The 20,828-nt window shown below is 35.5% G+C and overlaps 1 long non-coding RNA gene across 1 annotated transcript in view; it reads left to right on the forward strand.

Moving 5' to 3' along the window:
* Positions 1 to 20,828, forward strand: part of LOC123379273 — a 407,173-nt gene that overhangs the window by 252,547 nt on the left and 133,798 nt on the right. The window contains exons 5-6 of the long non-coding RNA XR_006583537.1: positions 1,296 to 1,394; positions 3,513 to 3,555. This is a non-coding gene — a long non-coding RNA (uncharacterized LOC123379273). The remainder of the gene's footprint in view (positions 1 to 1,295; positions 1,395 to 3,512; positions 3,556 to 20,828) is intronic.

A 20,828-nucleotide genomic window follows, 5' to 3' on the forward strand; every position in this document is an offset into this window, starting at 1 on the left:
CAAAAAACTTTTACGGTCATTGTTTATAATAGGACTCACAGTCTTATAATAAGACACACAGTCTTATCATTCTTAGATGGTTGAGCATTTATTACTTGACAGTTTTCATTTTCTTTGCTGTTTTGTTTATGTCATTAGTAGAGGTCAAAATCATGACTTCATTGAGAGAATCCACCAGCCCCCTGAGCCAAACTTTTAAATGGCTTATGTTAAAATCCCGTGCACTTTTTTTCATGAACTCTTAGGAGTTAGTAAATCTTTAAGTTCATCACAGGCTGCTGAACTCCAGCCTCTAAATGTCTCACTTTGTGCCCTTTGCAAATTTCTGGTCCAATCAGTAGTGACAAGGAAGGTCAGGGTCACTTGACACAAAGCATGGAGACACAGGTACAAGTTTATGTTCATATTTCTCTGGCAAATTAACTCCTGGGGTGATGGCATTTAGACAGCCATGAACTGGCTACTCAAAAGCCCAAAAAGTAACAATTCTTTTTTTCTGACTTTGATACAAAATGTTTTTTCCATTGCTTGTCCCATGAGCTTTTTATCTAATTTATTTATTATATTTTCTTGGGCCCTCTGCTCACTTTATTACCGGCACTATTTCTGACTCATTTAGGATTTCCCAAATCTGCCCTCAGATCACAATACATGCTCCACAGCTCTTCTTCTTCAGCTCTGTGGATCTACCCATATCGGTCTAAGTTTAGGTTGTTTAAACATGATGCAACTCTCAGAGATAAGGTCCTATTACAAACCCTGTTAAGCTAGCCTAAATTAATTTGTAGCACTAGGTGCTGAGAAACCAAAGTGTGAGGCTTACATCTGTGGCTCTCTGAGCAACTATTTTTCTGAATGACTGCCTAATTTTGTTTAAAGTAAAAAAGTTTATCTAGGTTCTTTCTGGACCATTTAGATTTTCTAATTTCTGTAAGAACTGTGGCCAAAACTTACACAAGGATAGCAACTTCTTTAAATTCCACTGTCCATTAAAATCTTGTTCAATGTCTGTTTTTGCTGTCAAACAATTTATTATACTTAAACACTGTGTCAAGAATTAATTTAGAATGAACATAATTCATTTTGATTTCAGATGACATACATGCTTTCTGTGTATTGCACAACTTGTTTCTAAGTTGCAAGTTGTACTAAACTTGAATAAGATCAGTATTTTAGCCTATTAGGCCCTCCCCGTATTTTCAGATATTTGCCACCAATCAATAAATTTCAAATACTTTTTCATACTCCACAAAGTGTTAACATGCTAATATATTCAGTCTATCCTTGTCTTTCAGATGTCCTAGCATTTTAAAGTACCTAAGACAGTATTTTCATCTTAAAGTCTTTACACAGGATTTTATTTCCAATACCTCTTTTATACATTGCCAATATCCGTAAGTATTTAAAAGTGAGTTCCTTCTATCTCCTTTATAAGCATGCCAAAGAATATCCTAGAAACAATATGAATAGTCTAATACTCTGTAGGTCTTTGAATTCTATAGCACTGATTTCTTCTTTAAAAATTCTCTCCATATGCTTCTCCATGAAATGTTACACAGTACCGAAATATTTATTTTCATATTCAGTTCAGAAAGGGTATCCAAGTAATATCTATTATGTAAATTTGACAGTAATCATAATTAAAATCTATTAATCACTCTACTTTTTATACAGTGCTTTCAAATAAATCACATCAGTAAAGTAAGCAATTGTACCATTTTTCATTTTAAGAAGAGATACAAGGGGTGAAATGAATTGTTCCAGGCTGTGTAACTAGAAACTAACAGACCCAAGCTCAAGATCTCTACTTTCAAATCATCCTACCAGACTGATCCAATTTCCCAATGTTGAACTTAGCAATAAATCATAATTAGAAAGACAGTACTTTATGGATTACTTTGTGATTTGGTGATGCCCTAAATCACTTAATAATTTTACAATGATACATGCAAAGCAACAGAGAGAGAATGTGATCCCTGAGACCCCACCATGATGAATGGTATAATGAAAATCATATGATATTTATACTCTGTTCAAGTATGCAGCAGTTGATGAAATAAAAGTTGCCCACATATCCGGTTGGACACCAAGTTTAATTAATTCAATTTTTTTCTAGCTCATCCCATCTGATGAAAAGATAACAGGCCCAAGATGGAGTCACTTGTGTTAAGCCCCACATCACCAAACTGAGCCTTAACTTAATTACAGTTTTGGCCTCTCAGAAATGGAATCATAAACCAATGTGTTAAGCCCACATCACCAAACTGAGCCTTAACTTAATTACAGTTTTGGCCTCTCAGAAATGGAATCATAAACCAATCACCTGGTTAGCAGTAGTGAGGTAATCTGCTTGATAGACTCTGCAGTCCCCTAGGGGAAAGTGACCTTGCCACATTGAATCCGCTTTTTTACTAGTATAACTTCCTTGTGCCACTCCCTCCTGGCTGTAAAAGTCTTTTACTTTGTACAGCTCCTGATAGTGTGCTAGAGCCCCTCCCTAAGGAATGTGGTGAAAACCTCAAGACAAGGGAAGGCAATCTGGCTATGTATGCATGCGCGATCTTCCTCTTGACTCTGTAACACAGACTGCCCATTCAGACTGTATGTTACCGTATATGGGAGACAAAGGAGCAAAAATTGTACAAAAGGCAACCCCCTACTGCCCTCGGGGCTCAGCCTTTTGGGTCTTAGCCCTCTAAGCCCTTGTGGGCACGAATAAAGGTGCTTCCTAGAAAGAAAAGCCTCGGTGTCCTGACTCTCTGTGTGTGTTTCACTGCTACAGCAGCTCCTTTTTATCTCTTCTATAGAAAACTGCCCAATTCATGAATCCTTGAATAAACCCAAGAAGATATTTAAATTTTGGTTTTTAACACATTGGGAATAAGAAAAGCAAATGAAACCCTTGACCCCTCCTCTGCCTCTCTCTATGACTCAACCATTTTTATCTTATGTAGGTGCCTATTTACTTGCTTTTTGTTGTTGTTGTATATTCCTACTAAAATAGAAAGTTAATAAGGATATAATACCTGACAGGAGAAGCTCAATAAATATTTTGTTAATATGTCAATAAAGAGATGTTTCATGGATCCCAGAGTCATCATTTTTGTAATAATTCCATTTGTGTTGATAGTCAAGTATGAGAGTTTGTAATGCCAGAGTGCATTATCTTTTGAAGATATAGATCCTCCACTGATAATCTTTTAAAGGTAGGCTAGAGTATCACAGAGGAATTTGATTATTCTAGTCCAAACAGATAATTTAAGAATGTCTTATCCTTTGTCTTTCCTCTTTGAGAAATATTTTTGTTAGGTGCCTTTGGTTAAAACTTGCTATTCACGTAAATTAAGTCTGCAAAAGATAAAAAGGAATGCAGTTAACTAAATTAAAAACAAACAAACAAAAAAACCCTTTAAAGTACTTCAGAGGTACCTGTTGACATGCAGAAAACTATTACTGCTAATTATAAATATTTGTATAATAATGAGCGTTTACTCTTCTCTCATTGTCTACAGGGTAACTCAAAGCAACACCGTTGTAGCCTACATGAAAGCAAAGGTATGATTCTAGCTTATATTTATATGAAATCTGAGTTTGGAAAGTTAGATAAAATAAATATGTATTATTCTAGTGCCAAACCAGTACTGATTAAGAAATTTTATATCTAGAATATTAAGATATCTTGACTCCTCTTGTTGATAACACATAATATCACACCATTTAAAGATCAGTATCTTAAGGGAGTTAATTAGAATATAAATATGCTGAATTAAATATAGGCTCTTCATTCTGCTACCCTCACTATAATCTAATTAGGAAAAATTGTCCAAGACTTAGGATAGAATCCCAGTACACTTTGGGACACATTCTTTATTTATATTGACAAAACTTTTACAGCTTTATTGAATGCCTGCCTCTCTGCGTAAAGTCCTAACTGCAAAACAACTTTGAATAATTAATAAGTGGGTACAGGGTTACATTGGCCAGTATCAAGGACTTATCATATCTGTGGACTTTTCAGTATCCTCAACAGACAAAATCCAACCAAAAGATCAGTCAGAGTCTTCTGACTGAAAGACAGGTTAGTCTTTAAACTTTGCTAAATCATGTGAGGAGGATTAGTTGAGATCAATTGTCGTGAACAATCTACGACAAGTTTATGACATTGTCTAGATTTAATGAATTTTCCTCTTTTCAGGGATGGAATTTTTAGCTCTTTGAATTTTTAGATTCCTAGATTATTGGTTTTCATGCAGACCCCTATTACTTGTGATTCCCGCTCCCCCCCCTTCTACCTTTCTCTGTTAATGTTTCAGTTTTCGTAAATGATGGTTGACAAATAGGTGATTATGATACCACTTGCCTTACATAAGTTGAGGACAAAATGAAAGCACTTTTAATTAATATTTTTACAAACAAACACACTTTTTAAAAATTCTATCATCTTCCATGTTCTCTTGTTCTTTCTGGCTTTCAGTCAGGATTACCACTCCATCCAGTAGCCATTTACTAGTGTCCACAAGCTCTCCTTGCACCAATGTTGGAAGTGCAGTCTTCTCCCTGTGTGTTTCATAAATCTCCATGGAATAATTTCCTGTTCAAAGCTATCCTGATCTGGCTTAGCACCTTGAACTCTAGCCACACTGACCTCAAATAGCATGCTGTTGGTTTCTTTAAACTGCTCACCCCAATTGTAAACAGAGCTCCTTGTTTATTTCCCTAAATGTCAGAATATGGTGTTGAAGAAAGCTTTACCTGAAGGGCCAGCAAGAAAAAAAGGTAAAAATAATAGTATATCATTGCTCTAGAAGCAGCCTCCATAGCTTTCCACAAATGTTCTTTATTAGCCAGTTTTTCTATAGCACATACATGTTTTGCACATGAGGAAGTCCAGTCTGAGGAGGAAAAATCATTTGACATCATAATAATCTTCAACTAGGGAGTTGAAATACTTTTACATATTATGCAGATTCATTCCCCTAATCTGACTCAAACTCTGCTCAAACTCAGAAAGGAACATAGAACTGTCTTGTATAAGCACTGTGTCCAGTAAAGTGTGTTCCCCAAACAATAAGATTCTCAAAGGAGAATGCTGCCTTTGTTGAAAAGGCATTTTTTCCAACTATACCGGTATCTGTCAGTGTAAATGAAGATTCATTCAAATTTTAAAGACATTAAATTATAATACTACCATAAAATGATAGCAAATAAAAATGATGACATAAGTTCTCACCAAAATATCTACTTTAAAAAAGGTAATTGAAAGTATTTCAGTGACTTCTCCTCTCTCTTCAGAAAATGTTTACTGAGTGAATGTTTAACGTAAAAAGCATTTTCTCTTTTTGTTTCACTTTTGGAGTCAATTATTTCTCAACATGAGGTAAAACGGTTACAGCCCAATCAGAGAAACTTAAGAGCCAGAAATAATCATGATCTTATTTATTAGTTAAATTACAATCAAATAAATATAGAAGTAAAGCAATGCTACTATGAGGAAATAGGCATATTTACAGAAATTGTCTTCAAGAGGATTATGGAGGTCTTGTTGCATTGGAATAAAAGGAATCTTGTCTTTGCTTTGGACTGTCTAAACTAAACCCTCCTCTTGACTCCATTTGTTGCAAAGTATCCCAAGTGGATTTATTCTATGGTAAAGAGTTGAACACAAAGAAACTACTGAAAAAAAAGGCTTTTACAACCCAGCTATTGAGATCTACCTTTTTGTTCTGAGCCGGAAGTCTATTGAATGCATGCACAGAAGTGCTTTGTTTTCAACCTGCTCAAGGTGGTGTAGTCTAATGATTTGTTTTCAAATTAAGTGCTTATGAAGAGAAATGGACAGGCACCCTTAACAGTCCTCAGATGAAAGCAAATACCACACCAGATAAAGCATAAACATTGTACTGACTGGAAATCATAAGAATGAACAGCAAGGAATTGAGAAACTTTTATATATATATATGTATTTTAACATTTACTTGTTTTGGGGAGACAGAGGGACAGAGCACGAGTGGGGGATGGGCAGGGAGCGAGAGGGAAACACAGAATCCAAAGCAGGCTCCAGGCTCTGAGCTATCAGCACAGACCCCAACACGGGGCTGGAACCCAGGAACAGTGAGTTCATGATCTGACCTGAAGCCAGAAGCTTAACAGACTGAGCCACCCAGGCACCCCGAGACACTTTATTTTTAATTCAGTGTATAAAATGTTTGGTCATGGAATCAAATTCATTAAACACTTCTCAATTTGTATTAAATTATAAATATACCTGTTGCAAAATTGGTCTTCTATTTAATTAAAAATCTCCATTTCAGGCCAAAGAGTAACTGGTCCTAAATAATGCTATTAATTGAACACACTTGAGGAATTCCTTTAACATACTTCACCTTGGTCATTACATTATAAAATTGGCCAGACCTAGAAGTTATTAGTCATCCTCTCAACAAATGATTTCTGAAGGTCTGCTTTGGGATAGGCACAGTGAGGTGGCTAGCTTACTGAAAACTTAAAAGATAAATAAGAACCTATATTTGTCATTATGTGAATTATTATGTGAAGTACATTAACCTGGATAGTAAAATTAAAGAAAGAAGACTTTATTCAAGAATATTACAAGAGGGAGACAGGCTAGAACATAATCTGAGCTCAACTCTACTGAAAAAAAGACTGCAGAATTTTTAAGAGTTATGGTGGGGGAAGGTAGGCCTCCTGTGTTGCTAACTGCACTTACTCAACACTGGCAAGAAGCTTTAAAAAAGATTTTTGAGATTACATTTCAAAGGGGCAGGGAAAGAATTTACAAGTTGCTAAGGTAAATCGTCTAAGAAAAGGAAGGTCAGGGCCTAGGGTCAGGAAGAAACCTAAATAAAGTTTAGTTCAAGCTAAAGGGAACATTAATGTCATCTTGGTTGGTGGAGAGAAAATAAAAATGGATTCTTTCTAAACTGAACATAAATGATTAATGCAAATCACATAGATAATTTTAGTTAAAGAATTTGTGGTCAAACTGATGCAGTTTGGGAATGGTGGTGGGCGTGTGGGACCAAAGGCCAAGAAAGAATTCTTAAGATATCTTTTGTACAAAAAAGGTGATTTTATTAAACCATGGGGACCCATGGTCCCCCTCAGAGCTGCCCTGAGATTATGAGAGACTAATTATATACTTGGGATTTGGGGGAGGTAAAGGCAAAGGGAAGTTTCCGAAAAGATTTTTATTTGCTAAAGAAGGCTCACAGGATCCTGCAGGCCTAGCTATTTTCAAGCTAAGGTCGTTTCTTCCTCCAGTAGAGCATTAAGATTAAGACAGTAGAGAGTTCCATGGGGCGCCTGAGTGGATCAGTTGGTTGAGTGTCCATCTTTGGCTCAGGTCATGATCTCACAGATTGTGGGTTGAGCCCCGTGTTGGGCTCTGTGCTGACAGCTCAGAGCCTGGAACCTGCTTTGGATTCTGTGTCTCCCTCTCTCTTCCTCTGCCCCTCCCCATCTCTTTCTCTCTCTCTCTCTCTCTCTCTCTCTCTCTCTCTCTCTCTCTCTCTCTCTCACTCTCTCTCTAAAATAAATAAACATTAAAAAATTAAAATGAACATTTATATCACATATATCACACCACAAATGTATATACACTGCACAAAACTCATTCAGCATATTATGATGCTTCAGTTCAGTATAGTGCTGCAGACTGGTCACCTAATCCATTGAAAACACTTACAATTTATCTACTTTTTTTTTTTCAATATATGAAATTTATTGTCAACTTGGTTTCCATACAACACCCAGTGCTCATCCCAAAAAGTGCCCTCCTCAATACCCATCACCCACCCTCCCCTCCCTCCCACCCCCCATCAACCCTCAGTTTGTTCTCAGTTTTTAACAGTCTCTTATGCTTTGGCTCTCTCCCACTCTAACCTCTTTTTTTTTTTTTTCCTTCCCCTCCCCCATGGGTTTCTGTTAAGTTTCTCAGGATCCACATAAGAGTGAAAACATATGGTATCTGTCTTTCTCTGTATGGCTTATTTCACTTAGCATCACACTCTCCAGTTCCATCCACGTTGCTACAAAGGGCCATATTTCATTCTTTCTCATTGCCACATAGTACTCCATTGTGTGTATAAACCACAATTTCTTTATCCATTCATCAGTTGATGGACATTTACGCTCTTTCCATAATTTGGCTATTGTTGAGAGTGCTGCTATAAACATTGGGGTACAAGTGCCCCTATGCATCAGTACTCCTGTATCCCTTGGGTAAATTCCCAGCAGTGCTATTGGTGGGTCATAGGGTAGGTCTATTTTTGATTTTCTCAGGAACCTCCACACTGTTTTCCAGAGTGGCTGCACCAATTTGCATTCCCACCAACAGTGCAAGAGGGTTCCCTTTTCTCCACATCCTCTCCAGCATCTATAGTCTCCTAATTTGTTCATTTTGGCCACTCTCACCGGCATGAGGTGATATCTGAGTGTGGTTTTGATTTGTATTTCCCTGATGAGGAGTGACATTGAGCATCTTTTGACGTGCCTGTTGGCCGTCTGGATGTCTTCTTTAGAGAAGTGTCTATTCATGTTTTCTGCCCATTTCTTCACTGGGTTATTTGTTTTTCGGGTGTGGAGTTTGGTGAGCTCTTTATAGATTTTGGATACTAGCCCTTTGTCCGATATGTCATTTGCGAATATCTTTTCCCATTCCGTTGGTTGCCTTTTAGTTTTGTTGGTTGGTTCCTTTGCTGTGCAGAAGCTTTTTATCTTCATAAGGTCCCAGGAATTGATTTTTGCTTTTAATTCCCTTGCCTTTGGGGATGTGTCTAGTAAGAGATTGCTACGGCTGAGGTCAGAGAGGTCTTTTCCTGCTTTCTCCTCTAGGGATTTGATGGTTTCCTGTCTCACATTCAGGCCCTTTATCCATTTTGAGTTTATTTTTGTGAATGGTGTGAGAAAGTGGTCTAGTCTCAACCTTCTGCATGTTGCTGTCCAGTTCTCCCAGCACCATTTGTTAAAGAGACTGTCCTTTTTCCATTGGATGTTCTTTCCTGCTTTGTCAAAGATTAGTTGGCCATATGTTTGTGGGTCTAGTTCTGGTGTTTCTATTCTATTCCATTGGTCTATGTGTCTGTTTTTGTGCCAATACCATGCTGTCTTGATGATGACAGCTTTGTAGGAGAGGCTAAAGTCTGGGATTGTGATGCCTCCTGCTTTGGTCTTCTTCTTCAAAATTCCTTTGGCTATTCAGGCCTTTTGTGGTTCCATATGAATTTTAGGATTGCTTGTTCTAGTTTTGAGAAGAATGCTGGTGCAATTTTGATTGGGATTGCATTGAACGTGTAGATAGCTTTGGGTAGTGTTGACATTTTGACAATATTTATTTTTCCAATCCATGAGCATGGAATGTTTTTCCATTTCTTTAAATCTTCTTCAATTACCTTCGTAAGCTTTCTATAGTTTTCAGCATACAGATCTTTTACATCTTTGGTTAGATTTATTCCTAGGTATTTTATGCTTCTTGGTGCAATTGTGAATGGGATCAGTTTCTTTATTTGTCTTTCTGTTGCTTCATTTTAGTGTATAAGATGCAACTGATTTGTGTACATTGATTTTGTATCCTGCAACTTGGCTGAATTCATGTATCAGTTCTAGCAGACTTTTGGTGGAGTGTATCAGATTTTCCATGTACAGTATCATGTCATCTGCAAAAAGTGAAAGCTTACCTAAATCTTTGCCAATTTTGATGCCTTTGATTTCCTTTTGTTGTCTGATTGCTGATGCTAGAACTTCCAACACTATGTTAAACAACAGTGGTGCGAGTGGGCATCCTTGTCGTGTTCCTGATCTCAGGGAAAAAGCTCTCAGTTTTTCCCCATTAAGGATGATGTTAGCTGTGGGCTTTTCATGAATGGCTTTTATGATGTTTAAGTATGTTCCTTCTATCCCGACTTTCTCAAGGGTTTTTATTAAGAAAGGGTGATGAATTTTGTCAAAGGCCTTTTCTGCATCGATTGACAGGATCATATGGTTCTTCTCTTTTTTTTGGTTAATGTGATGTATCACGTTGATTGGTTTGCGAATGTTGAGCCAGCCCTGCATCCCAGGAATGAATCCCACTTGATCATGGTGAATAATTTTTTTTTTATATGCTGTTGAATTCAATTTCCTAGTATCTTACTGAGAATTTTTGCATCCATATGCATCAGGGATATTGGCCTGTAGTTCTCTGTTTTTACTGGGTCTCTGTCTGGTTTAGGAATCAAAGTAATACTGGTTTCATAGAATGAGTCTGGAAGTTTTCCTTCCCTTTCTATTTCTTGGAATAGCTTGAGAAGGATAGGTATTATCTCTGCTTTAAACGTCTGGTAGAACTCCCCTGGGAAGCCATCTGGTCCTGGACTCTTATTTGTTGGGAGATTTTTGATAACCGATTCAATTTCTTTGCTGGTTGTGGGTCTGTTCAAGCTTTCTATTTCCTGCTGATTGAGTTTTGGAAGGGTGTGGGTGTTTAGGAATTTTTCCATTTCTTCCAGGTTGTCCAGTTTGTTGGCATTTAATTTTTCATAGTATTCCCTGATAATTGTTTGTATCTGTGGGGGATTGGTTGTAATAATTCCATTTTCATTCATGATTTTATCTATTTGGGTCATCTCCCTTTTCTTTTTGAGAAGCCTGGCTAGAGGTTTATCAATTTTGTTTATTTTTTCAAAAAACCAACTCTTGGTTTCATTGATCTGCTCTACAGTTTTTCTAGATTCTATATTGTTCATTTCTGCTCTGATCTTTATGATTTCTCTTCTTCTGCTGGGTTTAGGCTGCCTTTGCTGTTCTGCTTCTAGTTCCTTTAGGTGTGCTGTTAGATTTTGTATTTGGGATTTTTCTTGTTTCTTGAGATAGGCCTGGATTGCAATGTATTTTCCTCTCAGGACTGCCTTCGCTGCATCCCAAAGCGTTTGGATTGTTGTATTTCCATTTTTGTTTGTTTCCATATATTTTTTTATTTCTTCTCTAATTGCCTGGTTGACCCACTCATTCGTTAGTAGGGTGTTCTTTAGCCTCCATGCTTTTGGAGGTTTTCCAGACTTTTTCCTGTGGTTGATTTCAAGCTTCATAGCATTGTGGTCTGAAAGTATGCATGGTATAATTTCAATTCTTGTATACTTATGAAGGGCTGTTTCGTGACCCAGTATATGATCTATCTTGGAGAATGTTCCATGTGCACTCGAGAAGAAAGTATATTCTGTTGCTTTGGGATGCAGAGTTCTAAATATATCTGTCAAGTCCATCTGATCCAATGTCTCATTCAGGGCCCTTGTTTCTTTATTGACCGTGTGTCTAGATGATCTATCCATTTCTGTAAGTGGTGTGTTAAATTCCCCTGCAATTACCACATTCTTATCAATAAGGTTGCTTATGTTTATGAGTAATTGTTTTATATATTTGGGGACTCCTGTATTCGGTGCATAGACATTTATAACTGTTAGCTCTTCCTGATGGATAGACTCTGTAATTATTATATAATGCCCTTCTTCATCTCTTGTTACAGCCTTTAATTTAAAGTCTAGTTTGTCTGATATAAGTATGGCTACTCCAGCTTTCTTTTGGCTTTCAGTAGCATGATAAATAGTTCTCCATCCTCTCACTCTCAATCTAAAGGTGTCCTCAGGTCTAAAATGAGTCTCTTGTACACAGCAAATAGATGGGTCTTGTGTTTTTATCCATTCTGATACCCTATGTCTTTTGGTTGGCGCATTTAATCCATTTATATTCAGTGTTATTATAGAAAGATACGGGTTTAGAGTCATTGTGATGTCTGTAGGTTTCATGCTTGTAGCGATGTCTCTGGTACTTCGTCTCACAGGATCCCCCTTAGGATCTCTTGTAGGGCTGGTTTAGTGGTGATGAATTCCTTCAGTTTTTGTATTTTTGGGAAGACCTTTATCTCTCCTCCTATTCTAAATGACAGACTTACTGGATAAAGGATTCTCGGCTGCAGATTTTTTCTGTTCATCACATTGAAGATCTCGTGCCAATCCTTTCCTCTTCCGTGGGCCTCTTGTCTGCGCTTGGCTCTGGAGACTCTGTTCTGCTAATCCTCTGGCGGTTTTCTCTTTTCTGCTTTTTAAAACCTACACTTCTGATTTTTGATGAAACAAAGACAGAAGAGTGTATATATATATATATGTATATATATATATAGTATATATATATATACATATATATATATATAATATATATACTATATATATATATACTATATATATATATATATATATATATATATATATATATATATATAGTATATATATATATATTATGTATATGTATATAGTGGCCTATGTTGATGTTTAGCATTTTTGCAGCAAACATTTAAGAATTTCCACAGAATGTTTTTTGGGTATAGAACAAGTTAGAGAACACTAACCCATTCTAAATATTAGTATAAAAAATTGCTATATTCACATGCGGTTTCTTTTGGGAGAAAGGCTAAGATATACATCTCATTGTAGGACATGTATCTCTTAAATGATGTACAAACAAAAGTGACCAGATAGTCTACAAAGAGAAAAACATTAAGTCCTTAGGACTATGTTTGTAAAATTGCATTGTGAGAAGTCCTCTATGATTGGTGAAATAATCTGAAGAGTGAAAATGATGTTGTTTTTTGTAACTGCCTAATATCATCAGAGTGACTCTTATTGTTTCTGAGAATAACATAATTGAAGCAATTTATCCTCAAGACAAGTGCTATATACTCTATCTACTATTGCTGTTGTGAATATAGTCAAAAATGTTTGTAGTACAGTTTGCATAGAAGAGATCAGACATGTTAAGTATTGTTTCTCTTAGTAGTTGTGGAAACCTTGCCTGTCAAATGACAGTGACAAATACCTATTAGGGAACAGAGCTTCTTGTAGGTTAGTGATGTTAGAGTTCATCTTGTGCTCATATGAAGCCCTATTACACATTTAAACACTATTGAACACATATGTAAGGAAATGTCCTTTGTGTTTGTATCTTGGCAACGTTTCAATATAGAAAAGGGAAATTAACCAGTATGTATTTTTTAATTCCCATGGAAAGAAGAAATTTGAAAACTAAAGCCATTTGCAAGGTATTTTTTTTCTCATAATCATAGAGTTACCATATAATTTATTATCCAAATTCAGATACTTCTGTTCAGAAAAATTACTAAAGACAATAGGACCCTCAGTTATGTATTGGAGTGTCTATTACTCTACCCATTTTATAGATAAGGAAACTAAAGTTCATTTATTGGTAAAGCTTGACTTTGTATGAGGTATCCTATAAGAAAATAAATAGAAGTCATTAGAAAATATGTTTCCCAGTAATATTTTGATAGCTTTGTGGAATGCTTCTTTCCCAAAACCTTTCCTTAACCTTCAAGTCCCTGTAGGCATCATTCTGGATATTGGAGTGCTGATGGGAACCTTATTTGTGATCAGTGAAACTTGTCTAGCTTAAGGCTTTGTACAGCTACAAGAGGATTAATTGAAAGTAACCAAACACATTTTAAATAATGAGAATTACACATAGTTTATAAGCCATAAACTTCAACATAAAAATGTGTGCTGGGGAACTACAAGTATAGTGCAATAGGGTTCCACTGTTAACCTTCGAGTGTTCCACTAAGTAACTTTCCTATTCCCAGGGAATAGAGAAATATGTAGCTAGTTGATTGTTTTTATTTTAAGAAAATTGTTTTTGTTCTTGTTTCGTCTAAATTCCTCTTCTGGTATAGGTTTTGTTTATTATTTTCTGTGTTGCCTGCTGTTTTGGGCATGCTTTGTTTTATCTGGAAGTGGCGTTTTGCTTTGCAGAAAAGTAGGTTCACGGTTGCAAAAGGTTCACACTTCAAGTAAAAAAAAAGAAAAGAAATCTATTGTTATATTTTTCTGTTTCTATTCTTAATTTCCCAGAAGTTGTACAGATCCTCTGTGTCCAATATAGTCAACAGTATCTGCTACAGAATTTTGCTATCTCTGGGTATTGTATAGCACTGTTTTATTTTTTTTTCCTCCTGCTCAGTCTCTCTGCTGTAATTATCAGGAAAACTGTGGGGAAAGTACATTTCAGAAGAAGTCTGAGCCAAAAATGTACCATCCATTGGGCAAAACCATAGCTGTCTTCTTAATGTTGTGCCAGTAAGCGTATTCCTTGGCTACAGCACATCAGGTTGAAATATTTCATGCCAGAACTAATATGGTTACAAATTCAAAATTAGCTTTAAAAGGTAGTTAGTCATTAATATATAACAGTCTCTTGTCTCTGCTCTATGATTTACTGACATGTGATAGAAATCTCTTTGATATAAAAACACATTGGCAGATCTATCTATTCTGCCTGGAATTCTGACTTCTAGGAGGTACTTTCCTGTAAGCTTCTATGCCTCTATCCTTAGTAAGAAAAATAGATAATAATTGTTCTTTTATCTTTTTTATTTAATGTATAGTTATTGTGTAATTTTTAAAAAATATTTCTTGATTTAACTGATGTTAGTTTTGGGTTTTTTTTAATTTTTTAAAAAAAATTTTAATTACTGGAGCAACTATACAAGTTCCCATCACATCAGATTAGATGACTTCTGTTAAAGTATAAATTAAAAGGATCAGTTAGCTTAAGTCTGTGATTACTATATGAAATTTTTTCTCTGAAAATGGATATTGTGCTTAGTTCAAATTTTTAACTCCTGTTATTTGCAATAATACAAAACAATATGTATATTTAAGATGTAGAGGGGTGAAAAAAAAAAAGAAATAGTACTTCCACAATTATAGTACTGTAAGAAATTGGTTTACTTCTCCTACAGTGTGAATCAAAAATCTGAATGCCTAGCTTTCATACACAATATATTCAGAAGTAAATGGAAGTGATTTTGTCATTAATGTCTTTTCAATTATATCTTAACCTTTACTAAAGTGTTGTTTCCTTCAGCAATTATGGACAAATCAATAGTATGCCATTGTATACACATGAGCTGTAAAATTACAACACTAGGGACATTATAATGAAACCTTCACTGTAGGATTGACCAGATATGAAAAGAATATCTGAATAAGGCTAGGAGTGTCAGCATAAAAGAATTGCTGTGAATAATATAAAAATCTAGGTCAAGTGTTACCCTTTGGATAAATTCTCATTCTCTCCTCTTTAAATTTCATTTTACATTTTTATAAGCAAGTGTTACATAGCATTTATTGTGTACTAATACTGGCATCGATACATTATATATCATAAATAATTTGAGTATGGACCCTAAATTTTAAGTAGCCCACAATCTGAGACAAGAAGAAGAGAGACAAGTATACACAATTTCAGTCACAGCATACCTAGTGCCAAGAAAAATAAAACACACACAGTGCTATAAGAATACAGAATAGCACTCAACTTGGAGAGGTGTGGAGGATAGAGAGAAGCACTAAGGTAGAACTAACTTGTCACTATGCAAAGAAATCCCAAAACACAATGGGAACGTAAAAGCAGTGAGTTTATGGGGGATCTGGCTCCATAATGCCTTCAGGAAGAGTGTATCCTTCCCAGAATTTCCAAGGAGAAACTATAATTTTTCAAGATTATGTTGTCACAGTCAATTTTTGATGTCAGAATTTGAGAAAGTTTCGTCAATCCTGCTATGTCTCTGTAAAGTTTAGAGATTAAGTTTTCATTCCCCAATAGTTTTTAAGCATTTAATTGAAAAAAGTATCAATAAATCTACAAGTCTAAATTGTTTCATTACCTATTAGTATCAGTTTGACCTCAGGTGAAGAATATCAGACTTTGACTAGGAACAAACCAATGCCTATTAGGGAAGTAGCTGTAATGAAAGAAAGTACATGGACTCTGGAGCCAGTCAGGTCTCCCCACTTGAACGTGGGCTCACATCTCAATCTCTGTGACTAGCGTCTTGACTTCCTATTTCGCTCTGCTCCTTGCTCTCCTACATCCTTAGACCCAGGCCCCTTTTACTCTGCTCTTTCTTTGTTTCACATTGTACTTATCTCCTTCCAATATACTTTACGACTTATTTATTATGTTTATTGCTTATTACGCTGTCCCACTGCAAGAATGTATGATCCGTGAGGACAGAGATCTTGTCTGTTTCATTCTTTGGTGCATTCCAAATGTAAAGTAGAGTGACACATAATAAATGATCAATAAATATTGAATAATGAATAAATAAATGAACATGTGTTAGCACTATCACTTATTAACTGTGTTTGTTGGACATGTTCTCAATCCCTTTGAGCTTTAAATATGTATAAATCAGCTCAAGAATTCCTACTCCATAGGGTTTAAAAAATCTGTAATGTATATATTTATATTATACAGTTGACTCTTGAACAACATGAAAGTTAGTGGTGCCAACCTACCCCACCATGGTCAAAAGTCTGTATAACTTTTGACTCCCCAAGAACTTAACTACTAACATCCTACTGTTGACTGAAGCCTTACTGATAACATGAACACTCAATTATCATATGCAAATTATGTATTAATTTCTAGGGAAAAGAAAATCATAAGCAAGAGAAAATATGTTTATAGTACTGTAATGTTGTACTGTATTGGCAAAAAGCCCATGTATAAGGAACCTATGCAGTTCAAATACATGTTATTCAAAGGTCAACTGTGTCTATCTATATCTGTATCTATATCTATATATGTATCTATATCTATATATGTATACACACATATACATATATAAGTAGAAGGATGGAGGGAAGAGTGAATACATACTGAACCTTGGACATAAATAGCAGTTAAGTATATGTGGTTATTTTTGCCTTCTTTCTCACTTACCAATGGATACATCTGTAGCTTAAAGTTATCCCTCCAAGTGTAGTGCAAGTTGCGCTTTGTACCTGAGTGAGATCTGTGAATCCAGTCACACTGACAAGAGTCCTAACTCTGCTGCTTGCTCCTGAAACATAACTTCTAGGAAAACGAAACCCAGATGTTAGCTTATTGGGGAAAGTTATATGGCAGCAAGTAGTTGCAAGTGGCAACTGAATAAAGGGATTTGCTCAGATGGAAACTGTTGTCAACACATTTTATTATTAGTTCATCATATTTTCAGAGTTTCTTTATACATTCAGAAAAATACATCTTTTTTGAAATTAATGCAGAACACACTGAAGAACATTGAATTCCACAGGTGACCTCTCATTAAAACAAAACAAAATCTAGCAATGTTTTAGAATTAAAAGTATAGAACATAAAATAAACAAAAACATTTTGTGAAATTTTATGTAAAAGAACACCCAGTAGAAGGCATATCCATTTGATTCTCCAATAATTTACAACATGAGACAAAGGACAAAGCCAGGGAGTCTGTTCAGTGCCCCCTGTCTCTATAGAATCAGCACCACTGACACCCACTTCTTTTTTATTTCTATGGTGACAGGACAAGAAGGAAAAGGGTAAAGATAAGAGATCTCTCTTTTTTTTAAATTTTTTTAAACATTTCATTTTATTTTTTGAGAGACAGGGAGAGACAGAGTGCGAGCAGGGGAGGAGCACAGAGGGAGGGACACAGAATCTAAAGCAGCCTCCAGGCTCTGAGCTGTCAGCACAGAGCCCAATGTGGGGCTTGAACCCAGGAACACGAGATCATTACCTGAGCCGAAGTCAGAAGCTCAACTGACTGAGCCACCCAGGCATCCCAAAGGTGAGATGTCTTAAGTGCTTATGGAGATGCACAGAGGCTGGTTATAACAGGAAGTATGGATGCTCACTAATCTCCAATAATTTCTTACAGTCATGGAAGGATGTTTAGATCAGGGCTTAGGTCAGGGCACCATTAGGCTAAACTGAGTTCACAAAATAAATGTGTCCAAATCACTCGAGTTATTTTACATGCAAACCTTATTAAATTTTGACAATTACAAACAGAATAAAAGTTTTGTTGGTTCATTTATTTTTTAAAGTTTGTTTATTGAAGTAATCTCTACACCCAATGTGGGCTCAAACTCCTGACCCCGAGATCGAGTCACATACTCCTCTGACTGAGCCAGCCTGGCACCCCCAGAATGAAAGTTTTAAAAAGTATTAATAAAAATATAAATAATTATTCTCCCATATATTTAAACACTGTTATCTCATTTTGTCACTGAATTGCTACACAAAAAAAGAATAGCAGTAATATTGTTTAGTTTTTGGAAGAAATAATAAGATGGCATCAAGTGCATAAAGACCATTTTATAGCTTAAGTTGTTTCCAGCTTCTAGCTTATTCAGGTAGATTCATTCTTAAAGAAAATTTTCCAAAAATACCAAAGGTTTAGAGAATGAAAAGAAAAGGGAAGAAAAGGAGTCAGATAATTTCATTTCCTCAGTAGTGGAATTATTCGTAGCTAAATAGGCTCTGAGCTCTTTTTTCTCATTGACATATGTCAAGTATAATGTTAACAATGAAATGAAGGATAGAGATATTCTGTTCCATTCCCTAAATCATTTCCTACAACTCCCTTAAAGTTAAAACTACTTAAAGTTACAGGGAAAATGAATCAGGAAAGCACATGGTAGATTAAGTACTGGAGAGAAACTAATGGAGGGCTCTCCTACTGCATACACCAGCTCAGTTGGATGGGGACAGCCATTTAAAGGTCTGTGTGCTCTATTCTATTAGTGGACAGAAATTTTGTGAAAATAGTAAGATTGGTATATCTTTCATCTTTAAATACAAATGCTTTATTCCTTGTGTGCGTATTTGATGTTTCATGCTTGTTCCTTTTGTTGTGAAGGATTATTGATTTGTGACCATATTTATAACCTCTTTGTTTTGCTTGTTAACATTTCCTCCATGAAGTCTCTCTTTCTAGTTTTGAAGAAATAAAGCTAACCCCCTTGGAAAATTGCCGCCATGCCTTCTTTTATGCACCTTTCAGTGGAAAAATTTCCCAGGAAGAGACAGTCAGATTTCATACTCCCAGATTTGAAGTAATAAGGTAGCTGTGACAACGATGAAGGACTGAATTTATTGGTTTAACAGTAAATGCCCAGGTATACCTGCAATGCTAAAGTGTCAAATTGGTGTCTGCAGAAAGTCTCATTGAGTAAAACCTTTTAAGGACTAGGATATGATCATCTTTATCAGTCATTGGTGAAACCAAGTTGTAGTTTTGAAAATAAGTTCAATTTGAAAGGAGAACAAATATTGTATCAGATTTACCCTCCTCATATATGAGACTTATATAAGTAAATTGATATCAGTAAATTAACCAAATCACATTAGTATCTCCTAGCCTATAACAAATCTTTTATTATCCGTATTCCGTGCAATTTTAGAGTTGAGTGAGATAAGATTGTACTTGCACCGCAACACTTATTCCCTTATTTGAGGATAATAAAATAGTCAATTTTATAGAAAAGTAGTTATCAGTAAAACTGGCCATTTGCTATTATTATTTAAAGATTTTGTCAGTAGTTTCTCCAGAAATAGTCTCATATATGTTTATCTCTAAATTTATTTGATGGCATTATCCTTTAAATATTTTGAATTCTAATTAAAATTGTATATTCATTGTATGAATGATAATGATAAATGCAGAAATCTAAGTTGATGAATTTAGATTATCAGTGTTGCTAAAATAAACAACCACATATTTGGTATTATAACAAAATTACTAGTTTTTTTAATCATTAAACTTGTAAAAAGGGCAAAAAAAATTACTAGCAACTTTTATGTATAAATTCCAGGACTTCCTCAAATAAGTGGTCCAATAAAAACACTTGTTTTTTTCTTCCTATTTTTATATATGTAGCTAGATTTTATTTAGAAATGCACAATAGTCAGTATGACTATTAGTATGAAATTTGTGGTACTTAGGTATTGCTTATTTAATGTGTAACTTAGTTGCTTGATTCTATATAATAAGTTATTGAAATAGTTAATTAGCCATTATTTCATCTTTCTATTGGGTTTCTATGAGGCTAATCCACACTGTAAGACATCCCACATCATGGGAAGTAATATGTCCATGTAATTGAAAGTCCATGGGTTATGGTTTTGCCTTTTATTAAAATCTTCCTTCTCTCTGAGTCAAATGTTGGTTTCTTAAAGAAAATTTTGAAAACTAAAAACATTTTGCCAAAATAAGGTTAACACTGGGTGGTTGTGTGGAAAGCAATGGGCTTTCAAGTGGGCCAGTCCTGAGTTTGAATCTGCCTTTGCCGATTCTTTACCAAGTGGTTGATATTGGCCTGGTTAGTTATATTACCAATTCTTGATTTTCTCATCAGGAAATAAGAGAAACAGTATTTATTAAAAGGATTATTTTGGTTATGAGAAATAACATCTACAAAAACACAGCCAAGAGTATAGAATATGATTCATGTTTAATAAGTATTAGATGAAATATTATATAAATATAATTTAATAGGACAATGTTTTCCATGAGTTTCCGCTTCATGACTTAATATATAATGACCACTTGTTATGCTGTAGCCACTGCACAAAATTTAGTATTTTGTTGCCTAATTCAGGGCACTTTAAGTAACTAAATCAATCAAGTTAAATAAAACAGCATAGCTTTACCCTCACCCCAACATATGTGAGTCAGTTTCATGACCTTGACTCGTAAGCAGGGAATCCCATGTGTTTCCCCAGATACAAGATTTCCCAGAACTTTCGTTCATGCCACAGTGAGACCGAACAGAGCAATGTTTTCCTGGGAAAGTCAGTCTTCTTTTTGATGTGCACAGGCCATTTTTTCATGGCCATTGGAAGGTTGGGGGGCTGTGAAAAATAGAGCACACACCTCTCTCTCTATCCATCCCCTCAACATTTTTTTTTACCATTGTTTCTACTTACACTTTTCCAATCCTAGGTATTTTGAC

Source organism: Felis catus, chromosome A1 (assembly GCF_018350175.1).
Source record: "Felis catus isolate Fca126 chromosome A1, F.catus_Fca126_mat1.0, whole genome shotgun sequence".
Classification (NCBI taxonomy): domain Eukaryota; kingdom Metazoa; phylum Chordata; class Mammalia; order Carnivora; family Felidae; genus Felis; species Felis catus.